Source organism: Prionailurus viverrinus, chromosome A2 (assembly GCF_022837055.1).
Source record: "Prionailurus viverrinus isolate Anna chromosome A2, UM_Priviv_1.0, whole genome shotgun sequence".
In the NCBI taxonomy this organism is placed as follows: Eukaryota; Metazoa; Chordata; class Mammalia; order Carnivora; family Felidae; genus Prionailurus; species Prionailurus viverrinus.
Window position 1 is genome coordinate 137,828,722 of NC_062562.1, and position 23,331 is coordinate 137,852,052.

Consider the following 23,331-nt stretch of genomic DNA (forward strand, 5'->3'; position numbering starts at 1 on the left):
AAATCTTTTTAAGTAACAATTTTCCTTATAAAATTTTACTTAATCATGTGGAAAGATAATCTATAAAGTTGAATATGAATTCCTAATATTTTAAGCCCTGCTTACATAGCCTTCCATTCTTATTTTTTCTTCTCTATTTTGATAACCTTTTCCCCATTAAACCTCAGATTTTTCATGATTTAGAGATAAGACACAGTGCATTATCTCTTTGTTTCTCTTCTCTACCTGCCAATTTTTTTTTCTTAATTTTATCTATTTTTAGAAGACCTCTTAACTACTCAAGTTGAATTTCTGATTTTGAATCTTCAGAATTTTTTGTTGTGGCTTAAAGAGACATTTTTAATTTAAAATTTATGTGTGTGTATGCACATCATATAAATACAATGGCCATTCAGATTAGAGACTGTGTTATATGCATCTTTAAGTCACCTAAATCTTTGACTAATACCTGAATATATTTATAACCCAACTTAATTATTTAGACTCTTATGCAAATCTAATTCATTTGAATTTTAATTTTTAATGATGCTTGGAAATATCATTTTTCTACTCAAGTTCTGTTTCAGAAGAAACTCAGCTTATAGCGGAATTGACAGACTAGTCGGAGCTACCCAACATTCCAGGAAACAGGTTTTATTCTTGGGTCTTTACCTTTGTGACCATGACTAAATATATGTGCCATTAAATACACATCCATCAAAGTCAAAAATTTATCTTTTGGGGTATGAATGTTGGAATTTGTGTAACACATGACTGCCTTTACATACTGCTCAGAATAACCGTAAGCAAGGTTGTTGGCTATGCTGTGCACAGAATCCTGAACTTTATGACCCTGGATCTCTGCAAACTCGAATGAACTTTCCACACCTGGGCCAAGTTAACCTTCCTAAAGCATGTTGCTCTCCAACTGCCTTATTGCCCACTATAGGATGGCAGCTTCTGAAAATCTTTAAAGAAAATAATAATAAATATTATTTTAGCACACATTTATCAAGTATGCCCTAGGTAACAGGCATTGTTCGAAATGCTTGAGGTTGATTATCTGATAAAATACTCATAAAAAATTAAAAGATAATTGTCTCTGTACTATTATGCCCATTTTATAGAAGACAAAAATCATAGTTATGGAGGCTAAGAAACATGCAAGATCACACTGTTGTTAGGAAGAAGATAGAATTTAGAATTTGCACCAAGCTGTCTCAGTAGTATGCAGGAAAACTAGTTCTTAATTTTGGTGGGTGGAGAGGGAGACAGTGATTTGTAATGTTTGAGAATTTCTGTAGTGTAAATAAATATCCCTGCCATTTTCAATTTCAGACTACAAAATGATATCCTTGAACAAGGACATGAGAAGAGATATATGCACTGGCTCTTGAGAGTCTTAAAGGACTTCAAAAATGAATTATGTTGATCTTTTTTTAGGTGTTAGTATTATTATTTTTAAAATGTATTTATTTAAATTAAAGTTAGTTAACATACAGTGTAGTATTGGTTTCAGGAGTAGAACCCAGTAATTCATCACTTACATATAACACCCAGTGTTCATCCCAACAAGTGCCCTCCTTGATGTCTGTCACCCATTTAGCCCATCCCTTCACCCACCTTCCCTCCAGCAGCCTTCAATTTGTTCTCTATATTTAATAGTTTCATGTTTTGCTCCCTGTATTTTTATCTTATTTTTCTTATTTTATCTTATTTTTCCTTCTCTTCCCCTATTTCCATCTGTTGTGTTTCTTAAATTCCACATGAGTGAAATCATATGATACTTGTCTTTTTCTTCCTGACCTATTTCACTTAGCACAATACACTCTAGTTCTATCCACATTATTGCAAATGGCTAGATTTCATTCTTTTTGATCCCCAAGTAGTATTCCATTGTGGATGTGTGTGTGCATACACACACACACACACACACACACACACACACACACACACCCATGCACATACATACATATACATATACATATACATATACATATACATATACATATACAAATACATATACATATACACACATGCACACACACACATATACATACACACACTACATCGTTTTTATCCATTTGTCAATCGATGGACATTTGGGGTCTTTCTATTTTTGGCTATTGTTGATAGCAGTTCTATAAACATGTACTCCTTCAAATCAGCATTTTTGTATCCTTTGGAAAAATTGCTAGTAGTGCAATTGCTGGATCGTAGAGTAGTTCTATTTTTAATTTTTGAGGAACCTCCATACTATATTCCAGAGTGGCTGCACTAGTTTGCATTCCCACCAACAGAGCAAAAGTTTCCCTTTCTCTTCAACCTTGCCAACATCTGTTGTTTCCTGAGTTGTTAATTTTAGCCATTCTGACACACGTGAGGTAGTAATCTCATTGTGGTTTTGATTTATATTTCCCTGATGAGGATTGATATTGAGCATTTTTTTACATGTCGGCCCATCTGGATGTCTTGTTTGGAAAAATGTCTATTCATGTCTTCTGCCCATTTCTTCACTGGATTATTTCTTTTCTGGGTGTTGAGTTTGATAAGTTCGTTATAGATTTTCGATACTAACCATTTATTAAATATGTCATTTGCCAATATCTTCTTCCATTCCATAGGTTGCCTTTTAGTTTTGTTGATTGTTTCTTTTGCTCTGCAAAAGATTTTTATCTTGATGAGGTCCCAAGAGTTCAATTTTGATTTTGTTTCTCTTGCCTCCTGAGACATGCCTAGTAAAAAGTTGCTGTGGCCGAGGTCAAAGAGGTTGCTGCCTGTCTTCTTCTCTAGGATTTTGATGGTTTCCTGTCACATTTAGATCTTTCATCCATTTGAATTTATTTTTGTGTATGGTATAAGAAAGGCAGTCCAGTTTCATTCTTCTGTATGTTGTTTTCCAGTTCTCCCAGCACCATTTGCTGAAGAGACTGTATTTTTTCCATTGGATACTCTTTCCTGCTTTGTTGAAGATGAGTTACCCATACATTTATGTGTCCATTTGTGGGTTTCTATTCTGTTTCATTTATGTATGTGTCTGTTTTTGTGACAGTACCACACTGTCTTGATGATTATAGCTTTTTAATACAGCTTAAAGTCAGGAATTGTGATGCCTGCAGTTTTGGTTTTCTTTTTCAGAATTACTTGGCTATTTGGGGTCTTTTCTCATTCCATACAAATTTTAGAATTGTTTTCTCTAGCTCTGTGAATTTGCTGGTGTTATTTTGATAGGGATTGCATTGAATGCGTAGATTGCTTTGGGTAGTATAGACATTTTAGCAGTATTTGTTCTTCCAGTCCATGTGCATGGAATGTTTTTCCATTTCTTCATGTCTTTTTCAATTGCTTTCATAAGCTTTCTATAGTTTTCAGCACACAGATCTATTACACCTTTAGTTGTGTTTATTCCTAGGTATCTCATGGTTTTTGGTGCAATTGTAAATGGGATCAATTTCTTGATTTCTCTGTATGCTGCTTAATTATTTTGATCTTCTAAGTAAATCTCATAATAACCCATCATAGAATCTTGCTCCTCTCCTTTTTTTCAGTTTAAATATTACTATTTTTATTGCTGGGAAGCAAGGATGATTCAACATATGCAAATCAATAAATGTGATAATACCACATTAGTAGAATGAAAGGTAAAAATCATATGATAATTTTAATAGGTACAGAAAAATCATTTGACAGATGTAACAGACTTTCATGATTAAAAAGTCCTCAATATATTGGGTATGGAAGGAACTTATAATAACATAATAAAAGCTATACTATAATAACACAAGCACAGCTAACATCATACTCATTGGTAAAAGGTTTAAAGCTTTTTTTCTAGGATCTGGAATAAGGCAGTGTACCCACTCACCACACTTATTCAAAAGGTACTGGATGGGGTGCCTGGGTGGCTCAGTTGGTTAAGCATCCAACTGTTAGTTTCAGCTCAAGTCATGATCCCACAGCTCATGGGTTCGAGCCCCACATGGGGCTCTGCACTGACAGTGGGGGCCTGCTTGGTATTCTCTCTCCCTCTCTCTCTGCCCCTCCCCCACTGTCTCTCAAAATAAAATAAACTTTAAAAAGAAAAAAAATAGTACTGTAAATCTTAGCTAAAGCAGCCAAACAAGATGATGAAATAGAAGGAATCTAAATCAGAAAGGAAGGAGTAAAATTGTCATTTTTTGCAGGTGATATGATCTTATGTACAGAGAATACTAAAGACTAAACCAAAAAATTTATTGGAACTAGTGAAGAGATTAAGTAAAGTTGTGGGATAGAAAATCAACATGCAGAAATCAGTTGTATTTCTACATACTAAAAATAAATCATCTGAAAAAGAAATAAAACTATCTAATTTCACAATAGCATCAAAACACAAATATCAATACATTTATCCAAGGAAGTGAAAGATCTATTCAATGAAAGGTACAAGGTTTTTATAAAAGAAATTGAAGAAGACACAAGTGAAAGGACACCTACATTCACAGATTGGAAGAATTAATATTGTTAGCATGGATTCCCATACTTTCCAAATCCATTTACATATTCAATTCAATCACTATCAAAATTGCAATGGCATTTTTTCAAATAAATAAAAAACAAAAAAATTTGTATGAAAACAAAAAATTCTGAATAGTAGTCAAAGCAACTCTGAAAAAGGACAAAACCAGAGGAATCACACTTCCTAATCTGAAACCATACTACAAGCTGTAGTTATCAAGCAGTATGGTTTCGGCATAAAAATAGGGGCATAAAACGAAGAAACAGGGTTGAGAGCCCAGAAATAAACTCATGTATATACAGTCAACTACTATTTGATAAGGGAGCCAAGAATACTCATTGAAGAAAAGGTAGTCTTGAGAAGTGGTTCTGGGAAAATTGGATATTTACATGTGAAAGAATACTGAAAGTAATGATTCAGATTGCATTAAACTTTGTGGGCAGCAAAGAGAAACATGTGGCAAAGTTTGAAACCATGCAGGCCATTCATATCTTAATTGTTGTGAAGAAAGAAAAGAAACTATATTGGGATTTTTGAATTATGATTTAATCTGGTCTTGGCCATTAAAAAAAAAGCCTTCTTATCAATAAAATACTTTTTGCAAAGTTACTGTTTAATACTCACTAGTAGCATTTCTTATTGCCAATTATTTTAAGAATTATTTTTAGGGGCGCCTGGGTGACTCAGTTGGTTAGGCGTCTGACTTCGGCTCGGGTCATGATCTCGTGGTCCGTGAGTTCGAGCCCCGCGTCGGGCTCTGTGCTGACAGCTCAGAGCTGGGAGCCTGTTTCAGATTCTGTGTCTCCCTCTCTCTCTGACCCTCCCCCGCTCATGGTCTGTCGCTCTCTGTCTCAAAAATAAATAAACGTTAAAAAAATTAAAAAAAGAATTATTTTTAATTTATATTCATGCTCTAATATAATGTTTCCTTTAATGTTTTAAATAACTGTGAATAATTAATTTTCTTTTCGTGCTTCATTGAACAGCAAAGATATTTATAGGTTGTTCTTCACGTATTATATGTTTGTCAGAAAATAATACAATTCACTGTGTCCAAGCTGTTAAAGAGTGGATGCCTTAAAGTATTCAAATATAGACTCATCCTTCTCTGAAAGGTAAACAAGGGAGGTCGTTTAGGTGAAATTCTATTTGTAATCACTGTGAGAACATAATTAATTTCGTGATTTTGTCCCTTAAGAAGATAAATAGCCTCAATCATAAATATTGTGTTTTTCAAATTAAAATCATTTTATTCATGTACATATATAAATATAAATTCTTTCACTGTCATTTGCAAATGCATTAATCAAAATCTTTATGTGCTACAGGGCACTGCAAAGTAATAAGTCTGATGTATTTCTTATCAAGGTAAAGTTTTGCTAATGCACCTTTGAATGAAAAGCCTGCTTACTGCTTAGGTTCCTTTTATTTTATTTTATTTTATTTTATTTTATTTTATTTTATTTTATTTATTTTACTTTACTTTTCTTTCCTTTTCTATTATTTTTTTTAAATAATTTACTGTCAAATTGGCTAACATACAGTGTGTTCACTGTGCTCTTGGTTTTGGGGGTAGATTCCCGTGTTTCATCGCTTACATACAACACCCAGTGCTCATCCCAAGAAGTTTCCTCCTTTAATGCCCATTGCTCATTTTTCCGTCTCCCCCACTCCCCTTCAACCCTCAGTTTGTTCTCCGTATAAGAATCTCTTATGCTTTGCCTCCTTCCTTCTCTGTTGTAGGTTCCTTTTGCTTTAAATATGGTTTAGTGGAGTAAGTTTTAGACTACTTGGTTTAAACAAAATAAAATTTCTTACAAAGGTTATTGCATTTCGGAATTACATTTTGTTATATCTGGCTTTCTACTCCTACCACATAGTATTTGCATAGTTTCTAAATGCCTATCAATATGATATTGTCTTACTACAGTAAGATGTTACAAAGTTAAACAAAATAATCTAGGGATGGCAAATAATCTGTCATGTGAGTCACTACTTCTCTTTCTTGTCCTGGTAGTGAATATTGTTAATCAATTAGCGTACTCCCTGAATGAACTAATGTGCCAGCTCTTATTCTTCATGTATACTGAAATCATTACAGTCCTACCAGTTGAAACTGTCTTTTGGGATGAAACCTACCTGCTATCTTTGAGGTGGTCTACAGGAAAACATATCTTTAAAAGTTAATTATAAGTGTATTGCAGATATATGTTACTTGTACTATGTGGTGACATAAATATAAGAATGAATCACTTAAAAACTTGTATGAGTTTCAGTATTATGTCTGTAACAATGTCAGTTATATTCCAATATAATATCTTTAGTGATAGGGTATCCTTATAGGTCATATGCATACACATGAACATCATTCATATTATGTGTGAAGATTTGGAAATACTGGACTAAAGAAGACACTTGGAATAGGTTCTCCATTCAGAGGCAGAACACCCCCTCCAGATGTGCACTGATTTGACAATAGAACATTTTAGCATTTATTGAATGGATGTCATATATCACACACTCTGGCAGGTGATGTCTCACAGAAATATTTTATTCAATACTTAGAAAATCTGAGGAGGTGAAATTGGTATCCTTATTTTATACATAAAAATATGCTTAAAGGGTAGACAAAATTATCAAACATTGCAAAGCTAAGAAAGCGGATACAAGTTAAAAATTAGGCACTTTTGTTCTGTTTCTATATGTCCGTGTGTCATATATATGTAAAACATCCAGAAACACAACATTGTTTGTGCTTTCAATCAACATGCACATATTGATGGATAAGTAACATGGAACTACTATGAAGGATTATTCATTTAACTTATGTTTTTTTGGTACTATTCCATTTGGGTCCTGGTTATCCAAGGTTGTGGGGGAATGCAGAGAGAATGGTTTATTCTAGTCTATCTTATGTAAATTAGTGTCTTAAATGACACTTACCCCACATCCACACCCATACACCCACACACCCACACACCCTACCACACACATCCCCTTACCTTTATGCCTAGCCAACCTTCCAGCTCTGATCTTGTTTAGAGAATCACATTGCTTACATGGTAAATAACAGATAAAGCAGTATGTCTCCTCAGATCACAGCTCTTCTGATATTGGGCTTTGAAACTACAGTAGCAGTGTAGGGTGGAATACAAGGAGCTGAATGAACCAGTTGGAAAACGTTGTCTAAGGAAGAGTCAAACTGCAGCTGTCTTAAGTAGGGGTGAGGATGTACACTGACAGCCCTTTTCAGTGTGTGTAAAAATGAAATAAAAAAATAAAAAATGGACACCTAGATGGCTCAGTTGGTTAACCATCTGACTCTTGGTTTTGACTCAGGTCATGATCTCACAGTTAGTGAGTGTGAGCTCCACATCTTGCTCCATGCTGACGATGCAGAGCCTGCTTAGGATTCTCTCTCTCTCTCTCTCTCTCTCTCTCTCTATCTCTATCTCTATCTCTATCTCTCTGCCCCTCCCAGGATCATGTGCTCTGTCTGTGTCTCTATCAAAATAAATAAATAAACTTAAAAAAATTAAATTAATAAAATCAATTAAAATTAAAAACTTCCTGAAATTTTTGTTCCACATATGTGATCTTGGTTTCTCCATTAGCCTCTATTTTAACCCCACCTGTAATAAATAAGACCAGAATCATTTCATGTTCCCATTCCACGATCTCTGTGGTTCACAAAGTGTCAGGGAATGGTACCAACCCCGGGAATTCCCTATTAAACTCTTTATTCTGCTATTCGGTCTTAACATAATACTACTGTTTTCTCTTTGCTTGATCACATTTTCTTTAAATATATATTTATTCTTTATAACAACATAAAACTATTTTATTGTTCCATATTCCATAAGTGCCATAATTTGCAAGGTCTATCTCAGGCTTCAGAGTCTAGATACCTTACATAGTCACATAGATGGTAATTCATCTGTCTATTCTTCTTGCTCAACTCCCATTTGCATGGGCAGTCACTACCCTACAATGTATCTCGGTGTCTCTAGCTCAAAGGAATCAATCTATGACCCACTCCTCTTCAACCCTGTATTATGGTCTCTCACACAGTGGTGTTCCCTACATTAAATAACTCTAGTTTTTTTGGTGCTCACCTTTTTTGGTGATAATTTGATTAATATCTGTGTCTGACACATAATAGGTACTCATTAATGTTTGATTAATGGATTTTTTCTTAATGAAGTGTAATCTTAGTAATTCCAGAATGAAGAAATTGATCCTTAACTATTTCAAAGTATATTTATTTGGTTCAAAATTACATATGCCATACGTAAATACTTATAATATTCTCATGATCCATAACAACCCTTTCCCCAAACTTGTATTGAACAAATCATAACAACAATCTTTAAGAAATCTCTCCTGTATAGACAGTTACTTCTGTGCACCATTGAAAGCTGCTTAGTTTAAATAAGCCTCCATTTGATGTAATTCCTTCTTCCTTGAGTTTATATTCTGCTTGAAATGGAAGGGGTAAGACACAAATGTGAAGGGATTTACAATACAACATGGTATCTGGTGAGCCATGCAGTTCTATTAAAAAAACACACACTTATTTTCTGTCATGTGCTGAGAACTATAATGTGCCTTAACATATGTCTTGTCCTGGAGAACCTCACGGATATTGTAGTTTATAGGTTATTACAGAAGCTGTACATAAGAGGCTCAGGTTTTACTACAGAAAATCATAGCATGATATTACATATATATTATAATAGAGGGATAGAGAAAGTGTTATGGGAACACAAATAAGGGGGAAAATGAGAGAAAGATTAAATACTCTGAGTTCATTCACAGGCAAGAGTAATGTGGTAAATTTTTATGGAGCACAAGTAGGGGTTAGACCTCACATGGTATATAGAATTTGAATAGAAAGTGAATATTTTTCAACAGAAAGGAATATAATCTAAAAAATAGTAAGTATTAAACCATATTTCAGAGAATAGAGGAAAATGAATTTGTTGATTACAAAGGTGTGAATGAAATATAGGAAGTGATATGAGAATATTAAATGGTGGTTGCCTTAATACCAGATTAAAGAGATTAAAGCTATTGTGTGCCACAAGGAGCAGTGCAGGAGATAAGCTACAGTTACCTGAGAAAGAGACAATTTTCCTATAACATTCTCTAGTCACATTTTCTTATGTCATATGTTTTATATAAAATGAAAATAACTATCTTTTTATATTCAGAGTAGTCTGTAAATACTTACTATATGTTTAATTAATAAACGAATATGCCATTCTGCAATGTATAAATAATCTAATACAAATTTTGAGTCATACAAGAAAACTAAAATTAAGAACAAATTCTCAACGCCACCTCAAAGTATTTAGTGTTTAGAATGTCAAAATGCTTTTTATCACTTATCCTGAATGAAAAAAATAATATTAAAATAAATTTTTCATAAATGTTAAACTCACTTCAGTAAGTCCTTAACTCCTAGGACTTTCTGAAGATAGCTTGGAAAAACCTTTCAGGCAGAATCTGAGTTATTTTTCTATCAGCAAAATTAATATACTGTTCCTAGCAAAATCATTTTTTTGTGTTGAATTTCTTTTGCATATTTGTATAGAAATATAAAACAATCACAACTTTTTGCCATAACGAAAACTGGGATGCAGCCACAAATCCTGAATTGAGGCCAGGAGGAGGCAGCTAGGCAGGTGTGTGGGTTTGGGTGCAGATTTGGCTACAGAAAGTGCAGAAGCAGTGATGTACAACCAGGGCAACAGTGACCTAGGAAGAGGAAAATGCAGACACATAATTTCTAGAGTTTAAATCAGAAAGAAATGATAACTAAAATGCAATTACAATAAAGTAGGTGTATGATAATATACAATTTATCAAACTTGATGGGAAGGAAACTTGTGAGTCTTCAGAATTTAAATAGCAAGCCACAGACCTGTTATCAACATCTAGAATTATGACAACATTCTTATAAGGAAATAAAACCTAGGAAATTAGATATCTAGGGACAGATACTTAGAGATCATTTATTAAAGACGAAGGTTCAAGGTCAGAGAGATGCCTGCAATACTACCGACTCAAAAGATGGGTTAGAGAATCATTGAAGTAGAACATTTTTTATTACTCATATCTGAGGTTAAACTAGTAGCTTTACTATAATGTTAATACAAAAACACCACCTTATTAATGTACCTTCTCAAAGAGAGTCACTGTTATAAACGTGAGTTAATGTGCTCTGCAGTATATGGTCCTCAGGAAATATGACTGTGGGTTATAATCTGGGAAACAATGCCTCTGTTATATTGTAAAGTGTAAAGAATTTAAATCTGGGGGCTAATTTTGGAAAGAGATAGGAAAAAGTAAGAAATACGAGGCAACCCACAAATTAGCTACTGTGAAATGCCATTCTCTCCCTTGGACTAGAGGGATTATAGAAAAGGTGGTGGCAGTGGGGCACCTGGGTGGCTCAGTTGGTTAAGTGGCCGGCTTCAGCTCAGGTCATGATCTCATGGTTCCTGAGTTCAAGCCTCTCATCGGACATATCTATGCTGACAGCTTGGAGCCTGGACCCTGCTTCAGATTCTGTGTCTCCCTCTCTCTCTGCCCCTCCCCAACTTGCACTCTGTCTCTCTCTCAAAAATAAATAAAGCTTTTTTAAAAAATTAAAAAAAAAAGAAAAGGTAATGGCCAGATAAGAAGGGGATGTTAACTGGAGCCACAAAAAAGACAAAGCTGATTCTGGAGATAGCACTCCTTGCCACCTCTTCCCACACTTCCAGCAAGAGGGACAGTTAGTGAGCGGGGTTTGAACAATAACACACAATAGTAAGATTTTCAACTTATATCCAAAATGATGTAATAGGTATGAATTTAAAGGATATAAATTAATTATTTCACTATGAAAATAATATGCAAATACTCAAAAATATAGCACAGATTAGAAGAATACCCATTTTAAATATTTTATTGAGCAAATATATTAGTCAGTTTTATTTATCTGGGTCAGAGTTAATGCATCAGATAAGCATTAGGTTTAATAAAATTCATTTAAAAAGCAATAATTAATTAAAAATTTCAGTCTGACATTGCTTACAGCAGTGTCATCAAAGTTACACTAAATTCAGCATAGAAAATAAATCCATAGAATCTATAGAAAAAAACATGAAAAATAAATCTTGCCGTTACCCCACAATCTCCAACTTGCCCAAGATCTGCACATTTTATTTGATAGTATATTTGTTTGCTTTTAATTTTGTTTTGCTTTTAAGAACTAAAAATAAATGTTGAATTCTAGATGAGTAATAATAGCATTCTTTTCCATTCCTTTTCCTAGGTTACATTGGGGCTTTTTGAAATCAGTCATTTAGAGATCTATAGCTTCAATTGTCATTAAATTTGTTTTCTATTTTGAATTTTGCCATAGAAGGAAAGAAACTTTGTTTAGAGATAGAGGGCTTTTTATGTTGTGAATCAGATACTGTCCTGTTTTCTGGGTTTCAGCTAAGGTTGTGCTGGTAAAGACAATTAACTTATTTCAGGTTTAGGGGCGCCTGGGCAGCTCAGTCCATTGAGCATTGAGCATCCGACTTCGGCTCAGGTCATGATCTCATGGCTCATGAGTTTGAGCTCCAGGGCTCTGTGCTGACAGCTCAGAGCCTGGAGCCTGCTTCATATTCTGGGTCTCCCTCTCTCTCTCTGCCCTCTCCTGCTCATGCTATCTCTCTCTGTCTCTCAAAAATAAATAAACATTTAAAAAAATTAAAAAAAAATATTTCAGGTTTAGTTTGATGGAAGTTACTACTTTTTCCTTTAAAAGGACAGATGCAGAATACTTCATTTTTCCTTGCTTTATCAGATCTTTATCAGAGGAACTGCCCATTTCAGAGTTCAAAGAGCTTCAAAGGTTTCCCTACTTTAGATAATTACTTTTTCAAATACATTTTACCCACTAATTTCCTTTGGGAATGAACCTCCTCACTTGTCATTCAGTATATACCTGGAGAGTAAGTTTGTTGTGTGTCTTCTGACATCCATTTCATTTGTTAACTCTGATAGGAAATGAAGATAACCTTTCCCTAGCTACTGACTTGTTCACATTTCTCCTTCTAGAAATTTCACTTTTTAATACAATAGTATGTGGCTTTATTTATTCGGTTTTTAGCATTTACTTGTCTCATAAATTACTACATTAACCTTTGCTATCCATTGAAGTTTCTGATCCATTATTTTACAACAGAAGTGAATCATTTTTACTCCAGGCAGAATCTTCTACCTTGTTTTCCCGTCCAGTAAGTTTTCCCTGTCCCTTCTTTCTCTGTGGCTTCATTTCTAGTATATCTCAGAGTTTGGGCTATTTCTCTGCATACAGGCAAAAAATAGTTACTATTTGTGTTGATAAAAATAAACCTAGAAATAATACTAGTCCCTGTATTAAAAGTAAATGATATATCAGTGATTACGCTAGAAATGTTTTTTTTTTTTCTGCTTTTTGTACTCTTCACCTTGAGAAGAGGGAATACCTTTAGGTTTGGTAATCATGTGTATATCCCACAATTGTATTTTCTCGCTTTGTCACATTAAGCTGGTGAAAGTGTGATAGATAAAATGGTGAAGGTCCTTCTGAAGGACTTTATCAGAAAAATACACTGCAATAGTAAACAATATCAAGGATTTGGTTCACTGTTGCTAAGCAGCAGAGTCACTGCAGACTACATTTAACATTTTCCCTTCTTTCTTTCTTTTCCTTTCGTGTTTTTACTTTTGCTGTTGTTCGTTTATTGCGTAAGAGTCATGCAAATTCAGGTCATTTCAAATTGGAATCTCTTTCTTGATTTTTTTTTTAAATTCTAGAAAAATGAGTTTTGCTCACCTTAACATAAAGAAAAAACACTAGTATCCTTTATAAATTTAAGGCATAGAATTTTTGTTTTTCCCACCAAGATTCAGTTTTAGTAACAAACACATTCATTGCCCCTATTCACTATAGAATTTTTTAAGGAATTTGTTTTTATCAGCTAAATCTTGTTATTCAAACAAAACCTTATTTGAAAGTTTTACATGGAGCAGAGAATTTTCTGCTTGAATTGTGAGTATGAATTCAAAGTTCCATCAGTTTTGTGCTCCCCATGGCAGACAAAGGTCTCCTACAGCACACGGTGTTCCATGAAACAAAGATACAGGATACAGAAGTGTCCATTACAGGAACTTATTCTTTTTGACATTTGTTTTGGTTTGAAGCAGAAATAAAAGAAAGAGAGAGAGAGAGAGAGAGAGAGAGAGAGAGAGAATGAATGAGATTCTATAGTACAAGCAGCACAAACATTTTCTGCAGTTTAGCCTTCTCCTATGACAGGAAGTGGACAGTAAACATACAACCAGACAAGCTTCAATGAAACAGCCATTTGTTGTTAAGTGAACATTAGTATTCCTCATTCTTATAACTGGAAAGATATTTGTAAATGAATTGTAAAATTTATTCAAACATAAAAGGGTTTTTAAAGCAATGCTTAACTGTTAGCAGGAACACACACACTCTTTCTCTCTCTCTCTCTCCCCACTCCCCTCCCCTCTTTTTCCATTGGCATACTACTTTCCAGACACAGCTTCTGACTGGAGTGCAATATTCCAAAATACTGGCAACACCAAATACTGGCAAAGAGAATGTACAGCAACAGGTACTCTTGTTCATTGCTGGCAGGAATGCAAAATGGTACAGCCACTTTAGAAAATAGTTTCATAGTTTCTCATGAAATCACACAGACTCTTACCAAATGATCCAGCAATTCCCCTCCTTGATATTCACCCAAATTAAAAACTTAATACACACACACACACACACACACACACAACCTGCACACAGATGTTTATAGCAGCTTTATTCATAATTTACCAATTTGGAATCAATCAAAATGCTCTTCAGTAGGTGAATGGACAAACTGTGGTAAATCTTGAGAATGAGTATTAATCAGATACAAGAAGAAATGAGCTATTAAGCCATGAGAGGACATGGAAGACACTTACATCCATATTGTTAAGTGAAAAAAGCCAATCTGAAAAAGCTGCATATGTTTGGTTCCAACTATATGACATTCTGGAAAAATCACAACTATGGAGACAGGAAAGAGATCAGTGGTTGCCCCAGGTAGGAGGGAAGAGAAAGAGAAACAGTGGATTTTTAGGGTAGTGTAACTACTCTGTATCACACTACATGGCAGATGCATAGTTTTATACATTTGTCAAAACCCATAGAATGTACAACACCAAGAGTGAACCTTAATGTAAACCTATGGACTTTAGGTGATAATGATGTGTCAATGTAGTTTCACTGATTGTAAAAATATATTGCTATGGTGAGGGACATTGATAGTGGGGGAGATTGTGCATATGGGGATGCAGGCAGTATATGGCAGCTTTATACATTTTGCTTAATTTTGCTGTGAACCTAAAATTTCTTTAATATGAAGTTTATTAAATAAAAAATATATATAATCCATGCTAGAGCATAGTGCTAGTTCTTGGTCAGTGGTTCTTCTTTTAATAGGGTCAGATTAAAAGAGAATGTTCAGATTTTGTACAAACATGTTGGATGTAACTGACAATTGCAGTCATACCCAGTTTTATATTCTCTTAGATTAGATAAAATATACTCATTAATAACTGATAACTAGAGAGTATTAGGCCTGCTACTTTGAGCCTATACTTACCATTGTTGTGAGACACTTCCTCCTAGTGTTTCTACATGACTTATGATAAATTTTATCTCAGACTGTCTTTTCAAGTTGAGACATATTTTCTCTTGTCTTGAGGCATATCCCTTGAGAGGGATCATTTGTTTCCTGAGTGGTATCATAACAATAATGGATCCTTCTGAGATAAAGTTTGGGTAGATTTGCTACTATCCTTATACAGTTGGGGGTTTCTTAAGCTCAGGTTTCCTTAGGTGTGGCATAGACTTCAATGTGCACAGCATTCACATGGGCTCATTCTGCATTGCCTTCATGGGCTGTGAGGGCAAGGGGGAGCTGTTGCAAAACTGAAGGTCATGCATCCTGCTGTTACATGTATACTAATCTGTCTGTTTTCATTTGGCTTTACTGTTACCTGGCCAAATCTATCAGTGTGGAGAGGGAGCAGATCTAGCAATCGCCTGCTGATCAAGAACTACCTGGCTACTTGTCAGTCGTAACTTGAAACATCCATCTTTCTTCTCATTTGCCAACACACACACACACACACACACACACACACACACACACTATTCAGCTATAAAGCTGAATGTTCTATAAAATGCTGTCATTTTAAAAAACTAAATGACATGTTTATATAATATTATAGTAGAAGCCTATTATACTTTGTAAAATGAAACCTCTTCCTTTTTTAATTCTCTTTTTGAGGTAGTAGGGGGTGGCAGTTAGTATCCCAATTTTATGATGGAGAATGCTGGAAATAATTTTTATGACAATTTTTTCAAATTCTGTAGATATTTAGCAAACAATTATTGAGTTACATAATTACACTGGTGATATAAAGATGAGAAACACATACCTCCAGCTCTGAACTGGCAGATAGAGCATATGACTTAAAAACAAAGTAGGGAAGACAACTACTCTGTTGCACATTATACAAGATCAATAAATGTTAGTGATGCTGTACTGAATGTGAAGATAATAATGATTACATTTTCTGGGGCTACAGTGTAGGGAACCAGAGTTAAGTGCCACAGCAGCATAATGCCTGGATCTAATGGAAATAGGAAAATTTACTTATTTGGAACAAATGACTGTCACTTGAATGTCAAAGCCTAAAAAATCACAATATCCATGATGGCTACTTTATGTGCCAACTTGACTGGGCTAAGGGATGCCCAAATAACTGGTAAAATATTATTTCTAGGTGTGTCTAGGAAGGTGTTTCTAAGAGATTATCATTCAAATTGGTAGACTGGGGAAGGATCACCTTCAAAATAAAGTAATTTGTCTATTTTAACTTTCCTGATTTTCATTATTTGGGTTAGTTGGTTAAATTTTGTCTTCTATTATTATTAACTGAGAAATAGTTTTTTTTTCCCACAGGAAAAACTGTCATCCCGAGGAAGACATCATGTGCCATAATCACTTTCAGCATCATAGAAGTATTTCCAAAGTTTGGTTCAGCTTTCTTGCTTATGTTAGTCATGACAAGATCCATATGTTATCTCTTAGTTAATGTTTCCACATTGGTACCTCAGTGCTGACAAATAATGATTCCCTTACTAGATGCTTTCATACTGAAATATAAGAAGATTGCATCAGTGATAAATCTTAAATATAGGTGAATGTGACCAAACTTCAAGGCATCCCCACGCTGACAAGTGTTCAACATTGAAGAGGGATGCTTGGTTTATTTTCTTCATATGCTAAGTATCTAAAATAATATGTTTCATGCACAGAAATCTATTCTTAATTTTTAATGCAACCATATTGACGTTAGTTGACAGACATGTCAGGTATAATTGTTTGAAGTCATCCCTAAAAATGTACTCTCATTCTCTTTCATTGGTGACTGTTGAACATCTTCTCAGTATGCTTTGCACAATGAATTGGCAAGAGCTATTTTCCATTACATTGCATACTGATAGATATTGAGGTTAATGGAATCAATTATCTCAATTTCAACAATATAAAATGTCCATTAAAAGGAGGAATTACAAACCTAGTCACAATAGAGCCCTGTACACTTGTATTTGCATTGAAGTTGCACTTTGGGGGATGTATTAGTGTATTGAAAACAGTGAAAAACAATTTGCCACAGTGATTTGAGCCTATAGCTTATTCAGAATTGTTCAAGAAGAAATTTGAGCATATATATGATAATAGTGACTATTACTGTATCTACCTATGATTTATTGAATATTTATAATAGTCATATTGTTTAATTATTTCATATTTTTCTCTGATCAAAGGCACTGACTCCGCAATAACTGTGGGATAAATTCCACACTCTGTGTATACAGGCATCTTTTGCTTTCCAGAGTCAAGCATGTATAACCAATTTTGTCTTTGTATAGTTAGTTTAAGAGACCTGTGTCCCACAATGATTTGTTCCTGAACAAGCCAGTAATATTAATTCTCATACTCTTTACATTTTTCCAAACAGCCACCCACTCCAGGCTGCTTAGAATGTTCTCTTTCTCTTCTTCAATGTGAATCCTATCAATCATTCATCAATATGTCAGGATCATCTTTGGAGTTAATAGAAAAGATTCTTAACCCTTTTGAGAATCAGCATGATAAGATTCAAGGTCTTGATGCCAGGACTTAAACTCTTAATATTTTATTCTTCTCACCTCCTAATCCCTTGTTGCCTTTGTAGAAGCAAGTCACCATGTTGTGTGCTGGTGTATAGGGAGGGTCACATATTAAGGAACTGAGGGCAACCTACAGTTGATTTCCAGCAAGAAACCGCGACCTTCAGTCTGAACACCTGCTGGAACTGAATGTTGTTAGCAATGGTGTGAGCCTGGGATTTTTGTCCAGTAGAGCTGAGAAAAACCCAGTTCTTGATGACACCTTGATCACAGTAGTTTAGATAATGCAGTTAAGCCATGCATAGACTCCAGATTCTAAGGAGCTATGAATTAGAAGCTATGAAATAGTTTTAAGCCACTAAATTTATGGTAATACTGCTACACAGCAATGCATAACTAATGTAGATATTTGCTGATTCTGCTAGATACTAAGTATGTCTACTCTAATTGTGTATTCTAGAATGGGAAAAGTAAGTACAAGGTAGGTTTGGGGACTAGCTGAGCCCTCTGTGAAGTAGACTTGAACTAAAAATGGACTTGATTTCCTGACCTCTTTGCTCTGAATGTTGCACCAAAGTGGCATTTTGGTTGTCCAAAAATTTGTGTCAATTGGGAGTTTAGTAATATAATAAAACCTAATGCACAGTGATCCTGGTAAATTTTCTCCAGAAGGTTATGAGAAAGATTGAAACTATAATTTTTGATATCATAGCAGAGACCTTACTCAAGGGGACCGAGCTTACATTTTATTCAGTGGGATCTAGATATGTAAACTGACTCAAGCCTGGAAATTGGTTGAGGGACTAGGACTTCCCGTTGTAGGGGCTCAAGTCAGACTTTTGTTCACTGGACCTAGAGCTTTTCTATTTGTGCAGATCCAATAAGAAGTTAGTAATCTGCTTATCTACTTTATAGCTAGGAACACTATGACCAAACACTCAGTACCGTAGGTCAGAATGTTCTGGCTCTTGTAGTAAACTTGTCTTGCCTTGGTGACTTAGGTTCCTTTACTTAGTTCCTGTCACTCCCTGGTCCCATAACCCCCTTTATGTTTGTTTCTTTAATTTTTTTAATGTTTCTTGATTTATTTTTGAGAGAGAGAGAGAGACAGAGCACAACCAGGGAGGGGCAGAGAGAGAGGGGACAGAGGATCCAAAGTGTGCTCTGCACTGACAGCAGAGAGCCCTATGCAGCGCTCAAACCCATGAACCATGGGATCATGACCTGTGCCAAAGTTGGATGCTTAACCAACTGAGCCACTCCAGTTCACTACTAGTATTTCCCTCTATAATTTCTGACCTAAATTGAAGAAGTACAATATAGTCCTTCAAGAGTCCTGGGGCTCCCATCACAGCTGTGATGAAAGGTGTGTCCTCTGGCACCTGTCTGGTAGGTGAGCAAGTCTTACAGGATAATTTCTTTCTAATATTTCAGTTTCCCTAAGCCTTAAAATACCACATATATGCTATTATAAACATAGAAATTATCTATTGCTGTATAATAACATTACCACGATTTTAGTGGATCAAAACAACACATATTTGTTATCTTATAATTTTTGCAGGTCAGGAGCTTGGTCTTTGGCAAGGCTATAAGCAAGATGTTGAGTATGGTTGTGGTCTTAAGTGAGGCTCACCTGGAAAAAGATCCACTTCCTTACTCTGTCATTCTTTATAAAATAGTGACCATTATCTTTATTCATCTCATCTTATTGGTTCTTTGACCTGACAACCTGGAGCTCTTCCCCCTATAGTTCAGATTTTTCCCCTTGATATTTAGATTTGCCCTGTTGTATAGAGTACTTTATTTCTGTGTTCTTCATAGAATTTATTTCTGGAAGTCTTCTCTTAAATACCACTCTTAGCTTATAAAATTCTGTTATCATATGTACAACCACTGTAAAAGTAGGACTATGGGGTGCCTCAGTGGCTCAGTTGGTTAAGTGTCTGACTTCGGCTCAGGTCATTATCCCACGGTTCATGGCTTTGAACCCTGCGTCAGCTCTGTACAGACAGCTCAGAGCCTGGAACCTGCTTTCAGATTCTGTGTCTCCCTTTCTCCCTGCCCCTTCCCACTCGTGCTCTCTCTCTGTCTCTCAGACGTAAATTTTAAAAAATGAAAAAAAAAAGTAGGACTCTTTCATGTCAAGTGACAAAAACACAAATCAAAGTAGATGAGCCAAAATAGAGACTAATTGGCTAACAAAACTGGAAATACTGGGAAGGGACTGGTTTAAGGCAAGGCAAAATTTGGAGACATAAATATTATTGACTGTTTGTATGTGTGTGTGTTGGGGGGTGGGAATGGGCGTGTCACAGCTGGAAGAGAGATATGGGTATCTAGTGAGTAGAGTCAAGGACTGCTGCTAAATCTACAACATACAGGACAAGTCTTCACAGCAAAGAATTATCTAGCAAAGAATAGTGCTGAGACTGAGAAAGAAATTACACAAAGGGATTACACACTTTACACTTTCCATGCAGCTTCCATTAAGTCCAATACATTATAAACTCCCAAGCAAAGTCATGACCATCCATACACTCTGCAAAGATATAAAACAAAGAATTCAGTAGAATCCTACTTGTAGCTATTACAGATGACATTAAATCAATATCTGATATTTGACTCCTCCTCCTCCATTAGTTATTTCAGATCTTCCTCACCTTTACCTCTATTTCAGCTGTTACAAGTTGCTTAGGTGGTGGAGTAACCAGAAATCTTTGAGAGTTTCTGCATCTTAGTTGTCTTCCCCATGTCATACTAGTGATTGTGAAGGTACAAATTAAGAAAACTTGATTTTGAATACCCTATATATCTTACTTTGCATATTAGAAATAAAATTGCTACTGCAGTGACCCAGGCTATACTTGTACAAGTATCACTTAAAGCCTATGATTAACACGGACATCAAGTACAGTAGATGGCACTTGGTCAAAACAATCAATGGCAATACTAAAACATGACAGATTGGTATTTTATTTGCAATAAGTCTGAGAGAACTTTTCTTCTTAACATTTAAGTTCAGTTGTGGTGAGACATTAAAAAAAAAAGGTTCTTTGGTCAATTTAGGAATATTACCCTTGCATAATGTTAGAAATAAGGAAAAATTTCAAGGTCAATACAAAAAACAATCATCCCTCAGGAAACAATTGTAAACTTCACCCACCGGAGATTATTAGTGTGATCAAACCCATTTATGTTTTGTAACATGACTTAAAATCTTTCCCAAAGATTTGAGTTTATGCTAAAACATTGTAACACCTTACTGGCAAATACAGTAATAACTCTTAATTTTTTTTTTACTTTAAATCAGCTGGTATCTGTCTTATAAGTTAAATGAGAAGTTATATTATGGGTAGTGAGTTATGAGTGTAACCTCACTTACCCTGAGTTTTGCATATACAGTATATTGAGGATATGTTGCCTCCCTTCTGCCTAAGTGAGAAGGTATTAAAAAACAAACAAACAAACAAAAAACAAAACAAAAAAAAAACCCTGCCTGGGAATATGACCTGGCCTAACCTAGAGAAAAATATATGCACGGATTGGGCTAATTTAGGTACTAAAAACATCCAACTGCAGGCAGTCTGTGACCTTCAGAAAGTTATACTGTTGAAGAACATAATAATGTCTTTCAATACATCGAATATCACATTTTTTTCTTCATTATTGGGACAGATTGTTACTCTGTGGCTGAGCACCAGAGAGGCAGTTGGCTTCATTTTAGAACCCATGTCCTAAGAACAACTTATTTAAATATTAATCTAAATATTTGCTCTCCATGTTCTGACAAGCCCCCACTTAGGAGAAGGTTGTGGGAACTGAAACCTGCTGAAGGAACAGTACATTCATTTCTTCCATCTCACACGCACTCTGGAGCATATGCTCATTTATTGAAATAATAGGAAGGGTAGCATTTGGTATATAAAAATGTTCTCTCTCTTTCTTCTCCCTCTGGCATATTAATCAATTGTACTTATGATGTTTTCCAATGTTACATAAATGTTCCTCGTTGGTTTTGTGTATTTTTTATTTAAAACTTTTTTCTGTAAGTTTCTGGAAGCTAAATTTAGACCAGTAGTTCTCAATCCTGTTGATACACGAGAATATACATGGGGAGCTGAAAGAGATTTCTGATGCTTAGGTCCCCCCTCAGATATTCTTTTCATGTAGTAAACCTACCCCATATGTCGTGGAGAGTCTATTCTCAATCCTTTTTCCAGTTTTGCATTTTGTTCATTCTAATGATCAGGCAATATCAAGAACCACTGGTGCAGTTAAAGCTGTATGCAGTGTGGGCGGGAAGCATATTTTGAATTGACCCTGCTCAACATAATATTGTAAACCTAGATCTGTTATAGACAGCAGGCTATCCAGTTCTGTTCATTTCAAGGGTCATTTTTCTATATTCAACACTAAAATATCTAGGTTCAATTTTCTCTCAAAATGAATACCCTCTCCTCTTAGGGAAGTGATCTCATTTAGTATTTATGTACTGGGTTACCAGAGGAACGCTTCATTCTGATTCTGACACTAGTGGGGAGATTTCAGAAGGGACTGTCATTGTTTTTTCATTTAAGTTTTCCTGTTGTGTCAGTCTCAGCTTAATGACTCAAGACTCTAAGGAGTAATGCATCATATGGATCATTTGTTAGGCTGAGAGATGAACCGAAGGTTAAGACCAAATCCAGGGGGAGGGAAATAGTTTCCTTAAAGAGCTAAAGAGATTTGTACTTTGTGGTTTTAAAGCAAGAAACTACTTCTCTTTGGCAAATGGTCCTGAGCAGATACAAGTAAGAGCAGGTACTTTATTATCTTTGAGCTTTGCCTCTGTTGAAAGCTTAACATCTCTTGTTATTTTTACATTGGATTAAAAGGACCCTCAAAAATAAAGTAGTTTTCAACTGTTCTTCCTTCTCTAAAAGAGAAAAAAAAAAGAATTTCTTTTGGTAACTCCTATTCCTTTATTAAGAGTGTAATATTACCTTTCAAACACAGAATGGCAATGTTGTAAACAAAGGAATCATAAAAGAAGTATGTCCTGTACCACTTTATTTTCACTGACAGTGTTCTTGTCATGTAAATGGCATCCTATCAAGGGAAGAAAGTTTGTAGCTGTGATGAGAAAAAATTGAGAAAAGTAAGAGTGTGTTCATCAGAGTTCTTCAGAAAAGCAGAATAAGACATGTATCTATACTTATCTATAGATATATAAAGAGAAAAAGAGAGAATTTTATTATAAGGAATTGGCTGAAATGATTATGGAGGCTGACCAATTCATAGATCCTTATATGAACTGTAGCTTCAGGAGAACTAATGGTGTAGTTCCAGTGTGGAGGCTGGCAGGCTTGAGACCCAGGAAGAGGAGGTATTTCTGTTCAAGTCAGAAGACAAGAAAAAACTGATATCCTAGCTCTAGAAAGTCAGGTAGGAGTTGCCTACTACTCATGGGAACGTCAGCCTTTTTTTCTACTTAGGCCTTCCACTGATTGAATCAGGCCCATCCACATTAGGAAGAGTAATGGGCTGTATTCAGTCTTCTGATTTAAATGTTAATCTCATCCAAAAACGTCCTTAC